This window comes from Saccostrea cucullata, unplaced genomic scaffold (genome assembly GCF_032062105.1).
Source record: "Saccostrea cucullata isolate Sc308-1 unplaced genomic scaffold, CSIRO_AGI_Scuc_v1 ctg6192, whole genome shotgun sequence".
Lineage (NCBI taxonomy): Eukaryota > Metazoa > Mollusca > Bivalvia > Ostreida > Ostreidae > Saccostrea > Saccostrea cuccullata.
The window spans coordinates 76,461-83,701 of NW_026925993.1; the positions used below are offsets into that span (position 1 = coordinate 76,461).

The following is a 7,241-nucleotide window of genomic DNA, read 5'->3' on the forward strand; positions in this document are numbered from 1 at the left end:
GAACCTTCATTTCTCTAGGTCGCCCCCAGTCGAGGATTAGTATACAATCCAACTGGTATTTGGGACCAGAGACGAGACGAGCAGCAGAGACCAGACGAGAAGCAGAGACAAGACGAGGACCAGAGACGAGACAAAAGGCAGACACGAGACAAGACCAGGCCTGACACTCCCTGGGCAGAACCAATAAACAAAGTAGGACTCCAAAATTTCGATAATTTTCCGAAAACCACAAATCCAGTGCAGCAGCCCATCGAGAGTCCAGTACACCAGCCTACCACAAATTCAGTGCAGCAGCCCATCGCGAGTCCAGTACACCAGCCTACCACAAATCCAGTGCAGCAGCCCATCGCGAGTCCAGTGCACCAGCCTAAAAGGACAAAACACTCTCGGACTGACCGAACTTTTCCGATTGCTACTAGCCCATCCGGTAGTGATCTGCGAAACGAACATTTAAATATTTCTGATAACGCCGATAGTTCTGCGCCGGACCCTGTGTTTTCGAACCCTAGTGCCGATTTTTCGTTTAAGGAACAAAGACATTCTTTTTAAAATCTTGTGGGACATCCAGGAAACGAACAGAGTTTGGACGAGGACAGATTTAGGGTTTATTCAAACAATAAGACGTCAGGTAGGACACAAAAATTTTCTAAAATGTCTTCCACCATTAAGTTAGAAAAATTTAAAGGGGACGGTACTAAGAATGTTGTTGCATGGTTGACTATTTTTTTTCAATGGGCAAAGTTTCATGACTTGCCAGATAATAAGATTGTGGATGCATTTCCTTTCCATTTGGAAGGACATGTAAAGGTTTGGTACGATAAGTTACGCTTTCAACAAAAAGCAAATCCAAATACAATTCAAAATTTGTTTCAAGAACGCTTTCAAGAACTTGATAATTTTTTTGATCTGTGTTGCAAATGAAACAAAGCGACTATTTGACGAGAATAGTCAAAACAGCATCAATCAAAAATGTGCCAGAAAATGTTTTGTTATCAGTGGCTATGAATGGGTTAAGAAACGATCTCAAAACTTTTGTTGTGACACAAAACCCTAAAACAATGGAGAGATTAAGGCAAATTGCCTTATTAGCAGAGAAATCGCAACCATCGCAAATAAGTGCTTTAGAAACTTATGAAAACTTATTATCAGAAATAAGAAACATAAAAGATGAAATTTTAAAGCCTGAAATAAATGCTGTTGGTCAAGGGTTCCCACAGCAAGGTTACCCCCCACCCCATTATGTACAGCAACAACAAGTCGTGCCTACATTGCCACAGCCCAGACCACAATATTACACAATGCAACAACAGCGCCCTCGGTACAATAGACAATATGCGCCACAATTTCAGCAACAGAGATATCGTGCCCCGAGACGCTATAGGGTTACTAATGTGCAACGTCAAACTCTTAACAACTCTACTTACACATTCCAACCACGCATGAGTTTCCCCACACGTTATTTCTGCTTGGGGAGGTGTCCTGATATAAACAGGTGTCCAGCAAAATGTGCTCTGTATCACAATTGCAGCAGAATGGTCATTTTTCTAGGGCTTGTAGACAGACGCGGAAACCTCCCCAATAGGGATTCGCGCCTGTCTCCAGCAACTTAAAAGCTAAAATACAAAGAGAAATAACAATGGAACTGCTAGAGACAGGCATAATACTGAATCTGTTGCAACATTGGTCAGTTTTGTAGATAAATGTTACGTACCTATTTCCTTTTAGCATTCTAAATTCAATGCTCTCTTAGATACGGGTTCTTCTATTTCAGCTATCAACCCACAAGTATTAAAAAAACTGAAAACTCAGAAAAACCAAATAAGAGTTTCAGAAATTTCTAAAATAACCGGGGCAGGAGGAACATCACATCCGGTTAATGGGGAAAATTGATTTAAACATCAAAATCGGAGGGCTTAACTTAAAACTTACTTTTCATACTATAGAAGGTTTATGCCATCCTGCCATTCTGGGAACTGACTTTATGAAACAACAACGGGAATGTTTAGATTGGGGCTCAAGATCTTTGTTCAAACAAGAATTTGCAGGTCAGATCTTATGATCGGCCCAACGTCATTTGGGACTCTGCCTCCTCAAACTTTGATGGTTGAGGAGTGATAAACAGTTATCATAGGTGGGAGCCCTCAATGAGGTTGACCCGGTTATAATATTTTTCTAGATTGCGTTCAACTATTTGGGCATTCTGGTATACCTCGGCATTTGCGCTTGTGTCGTTGAATTGAGGTGGAATCTTTTTTGGGTGTTATTTTTACATTTTCTGTACAACCATATACATGTGCAAGAAGAAATGGAAAAAATATTATTTGAAGGATTGGAGGGAGAAAATAGAGAGATAAACAGTCATTACAGCTACATTACAGGTATGATCATTTTTAAAATATTATTTTTGTTTACGAAGATCAACACTGCCCTTCGCTTTGTTTTTTGTACTACATGTATCTGTATGTTTTGTAAAAAAGAATTATGGATGCTTACACTTTTAAGACATATGTCTTTCGTTATCTTCATTTGTTTGATCATTGATGAAACTACATGTGTTTTATATTTTCCCCTTGTTTTTATAAAATGCTATTCATCAAAAAATATATTTCTAATTTTCTTTGGTTAACTTATATTTTTAAAAGTTGGAGCCGGCACAGCTGGGTGCGTTCTTGCCAACAGACTTTCGGAAGATCTAGGATCCTCGGTGCTTATTGTAGAGACGGGAGGTTCCGAGGATGAACATGAAATGATGAAGGTCCCATCCACGGCAAGAGTTTTGCAAAGGACAAAACATGACTGGAATTTCAGGACAGTTCAACAGAAGTTTAGAGTCATAATCAGAAAGATAAGGTATCAGTATATTAAAATGGAAATATTTATTTTTCTTTCCTTTTTATAAAAATATAAAGAAGGCTGGTTTTATCTTACTTGCAGGACAAATACTGAGTTTTTTTTTCTCAATTTGCAATTCTATGGAATTCATTAAAAATCATGTATAAAAATGCCTAAATGATTTTCCTAAGTTGTTTTGGAATATGCTATTTATTTGGAATATTATAAACATTATGTACTATCTACCTGATGAGTTATAATCCACTGAAACATACGCCCATGAACATAACTCTTCCTGAAAATTAAAACTATGAAAATTATTTCAAAAGTTGAAAAAGTTTTATCTGTCGAATATTTGCTCTTTAGAGTAATACACAATTTAGCAAAACTATTAACTGTTTCTCTTATAATTTCTTTATAAATAACTATCATCGGTAATCTAATAAAATGAAGACCACGGTCAAGACTTTTTATTCTTTTAAATGATCATTTGTTTTGTTGTTTTTTTTTAAATCTTTTTTTTTTAGAAATGTACGTGACCACGAGAGTGTGTCCTTGGCGGCACAAGTTCAATAGACTTTATGCATTATATAAGAGGTAGCCGACATGTCTTCGATAATTGGGCCAGAGAGGGTGTATATGGACGGAGTTACAAGGACGTGCTTCCGTATTTCATCAAGTCTGAAGATATGCAAATACCAAGTCTGCAATATTCACGTATTTTATTTTTACTTTACTCATTAAAATTATTTCGATTTTAAGACATATTGTGGAAGGGACATAGACAGTTTATCTTTTTTTTTTTTTCAAATTTCAATGTTTAAATTTTCTATCTGAAGCAAATCTAATGATCAGCAAGAAATGATTGTTTGATTGCATATTGCTTTACATCCCTCTCGAGAATTTTCACTCATATGGCGACGCAACCACTTGCCGATCGAGAGCTGCAAATTTTGTCATATACTAGGCACTTAGGGCCATCGAGCTGGGAGGGATCTTTTTTGTGCCAACACCTACTATGTATGATACGGGACACGGGACCTTGATTTATACGGTCTCATCCAAAGGACCGGTCTCCATGTCCAACAGTGGAATTCTCAGCAAAAAATGAAAATATCATTACTTTGTTAATTCACCAGGGAAATACAAGACCTATATTTCTTCGTTTGTAAACAAAAGTTGTGTCTTTTTTTTTTTTTTTTTTTTTACATATAGAAAACATCATGTTAATAAAAAAACGAGATTCGATTCAGCAAATCACTCGAATTTAAGATTAACTTCGTTGTTTAAAAAAAATGATTCTATCGAAAATAGACTTACATATTTTACCTATGTAAACAAAGGGAAGACAAGGACCTTCTTTACATAATAAGGGTAAAAAGCTCTAAATCTCTCTATTATTTTGACAACTGAGATGTGTTTTTATAATAATAATATATACCTTAGATTGTATTTGTAAGCATAAAATTGGGGGGGGGGGGGAATAAAAATTGAAAATTTATATATGTAGCTGAAACGTTGGCCATGACCCTTTAACATAATCATTAACTTTGTTGTTGATAAAGAAGTACTCATCCTGTTTAAAAATATTTCATTTTTTCTTTATTAATCTGTACAGCATATCATGGAATGGGTGGTCCTCTAACTATAAGTGAAGGAACCGCCACAATTCTCAGCGACAATGTGTATAGAAAGGGAATGGAGGAAATGGGATACAGAGTGGTAGACTGCAATGGAAGGACGCAAATAGGTTATATACTCACCTCTCTTTCATGGTTCAGAAGTATTTCCATCAAGGCCCTCATCATCAAGTGTTCAGTCAATCACATATTCTCATGGATCATCATCTATGTCTCTTCAACCAACCTCAAATGCAGTCCCCGGGGCTTTCAACGAAATAGTGCAACCAGTTTCCGAGTCCATTGACTGGCTTGGTAATGTTGATGATGACGCACTTGCAGCAGTGTTAAATGACCCTACGATCTTTGCAAATATTCAGGAAATTCCAAAGTCTTCAGTGTCCACTGTAACGCCTTATAACTTTCATGGCTGTACTGTTACAATTAACAATTATTCATCCAATACAGGGGGTCACCTCTCTTTCTCTCGAACAAAATACAGAAAATGTATATTTGTATTGTAAAGCTATGTATTAGAATATGTGAATAATGATGATTAAAAACACTTATGTTTGTGGGAGAAAAGAACAGAAATTTATTACATAATTTAATTATACATGTTGTTAGATGTAATTTAATAACATATATTTAATTTAAATTATTTAACATTTATTAATTTTAATAAGCTGTATTTAAGTAATTTAATATAAAATGATTTGACAGAGGACATAACTTACACATGTTATCGTTAAAAGTAAATTAAGTTTTGAATGAGTACAAGTTTCTTTTCAAGGCCAAAAGTACATTAAACAAGGGCGAGATACTCTAAAGGTGCATTTCTCTTCGTTCCTTTATGAAACTAACATTCCTCTATTTCTAACCAACACAAGGCTATTGTCCTGGACAAGAGACTGTGAGAAATGGAGAAAGATGGAGTACAGCTATGGCTTTCCTAATACCAGCCACGAACCGTCCAAATCTTCACGTGATAACAACGCATTTGTTACAAAGGTATTCTAGATATCCAAATATTGTTTATATCGTTTTAAAAACAAGTTGAAGAATAAATATAGAAAAGTTTAAATATATGTGGATTGCTTCCTGTACAAAATACAAATAATATTTCTTTCTTCTCTTGCCTCCTTTAAAATTGTCTTAAAAAACAAGCTAGTCTCTACAATTTTTTAATTGCCGAGAACTATTTTTTCTTCCGATTATTGCGCGTGGTATAGTACTTTTATATAAAAAAAGGAATGCAAATCCAAATATTTGATAATTTCAACGAGCAGACGAGTCACATGTTATGTTGAATATACTTTTACACTTGATGATTAAAACAATGGGCGAATAACATACATGTAGTGGAGATAAACAAAATATTAAAAAATAATAAGATTTAAGATTCTATACGTTAACATAACCAGAAGATGAATTGATTTATGATTAAAATTAACTTGACACTGCTCAATTTATGATATTCAGTAATTATTATTAGTAAATAAGAAGGCAATTGGGATATCGATGGTGAAAACCTATGGAAAATACGATATAAAGGTTGAGAACGAAATAATAATATCTGCTGGTGCCATTGACTCACCCAAAATTCTGATGTTGTCAGGAATCGAGCCTGCATAGCATCTGAAATCAATAGGGGTATGGAATTATTTAGAGATATTCATGTGTATCATATGTTAATCCAAATTTCAAGCAGGCAAGCTTAACAATTTATATTAGGACCATGCTAGCTTTGTACGAAAAATATATCAGAAAAATTACATTCTGCTGTTCTCGATAGAAAAGACTTTTTGATGAAATAGACACTGCTTTGTTATAAAAATTGAATATAGATACATTTGATTAAATATAACTAATCTCCATTTTTTTTTATTTGGAAGATCTTCGGGAAAAAAATTATAGAGGTAAATAGGTACTGTAGATTCTTAATTATACGCGAGGAGCAAATTTTAGCATAATTTCACAAGAAGGGTAATTACCGAAATTGAATTACTGGCTTCAATTTTTATTGTAATATGCTAAAATCCATTATCGATTAAGTTCTTTTATCAACTCTTCAATCTCGAAATATCATTCGCGCTATATGACGTTAAAGTGTTTTTTTTTAGTTATAATCAGTACTCGTGAAAAAAAAGGAATTTACAGCATACCGTACAGGAAGAATTTAAAACGAGACGCAAACTTAGCAATTTGCCCTCAAGAATTTGTGTTTAATTTTAGAAAAATGCAAATTTCTTGATTTTAAAATGATTACTTCAGAAGATTGTACAAATAAAATGCAATTTTTTACACATAATTTTCGATGAATCACGTTTAACAAAGTATCAAGCAGATATATAAAATCGTAGCCCATCTAGTTTTGATGCTTCATAAGTATAGATTATATGTCTTTTATTTCAAATACAATAAAGTTTATACCATTTACACAGATCCCCTTAGTGGCCGATTCACCTGTGGGAGAAAGTATGGAGTATCACGTAAATGTACATCTAACCTTCAGAGACAATACAAGTTCAGCGTACATACACAGCAACTCACCATTTCAATCATTTGAATACGGTTTGTCAAAATCAGGTAATTTGAAAAAAAAAGATTTTTTTAAATGTTGTGTTGATTTAAAGCACTGCGATCTGCATTCATGAGGTGGTAGATACTAGTTTTTGAAGTTTTCATTTTTTTTTTATTTGTTAAATAAATTCAACATCCCCAGTTAAAATATATAACTTTCTAATAAAAATGTTGAGTCAGTTTCAATCAATTACAATAATTAAATCA

The 7,241-nt window shown here is 34.2% G+C and overlaps 2 pseudogenes; both read left to right on the plus strand.

Moving 5' to 3' along the window:
• Positions 1-552: 552 nt before the first annotated feature.
• LOC134270295 (uncharacterized) lies at positions 553-1,610 on the plus strand (annotated as a pseudogene).
• Positions 1,611-2,305: 695 nt separating this feature from the next.
• LOC134270296 (oxygen-dependent choline dehydrogenase-like) lies at positions 2,306-7,040 on the plus strand (annotated as a pseudogene).
• The last annotated feature ends 201 nt before the right edge of the window (positions 7,041-7,241 follow it).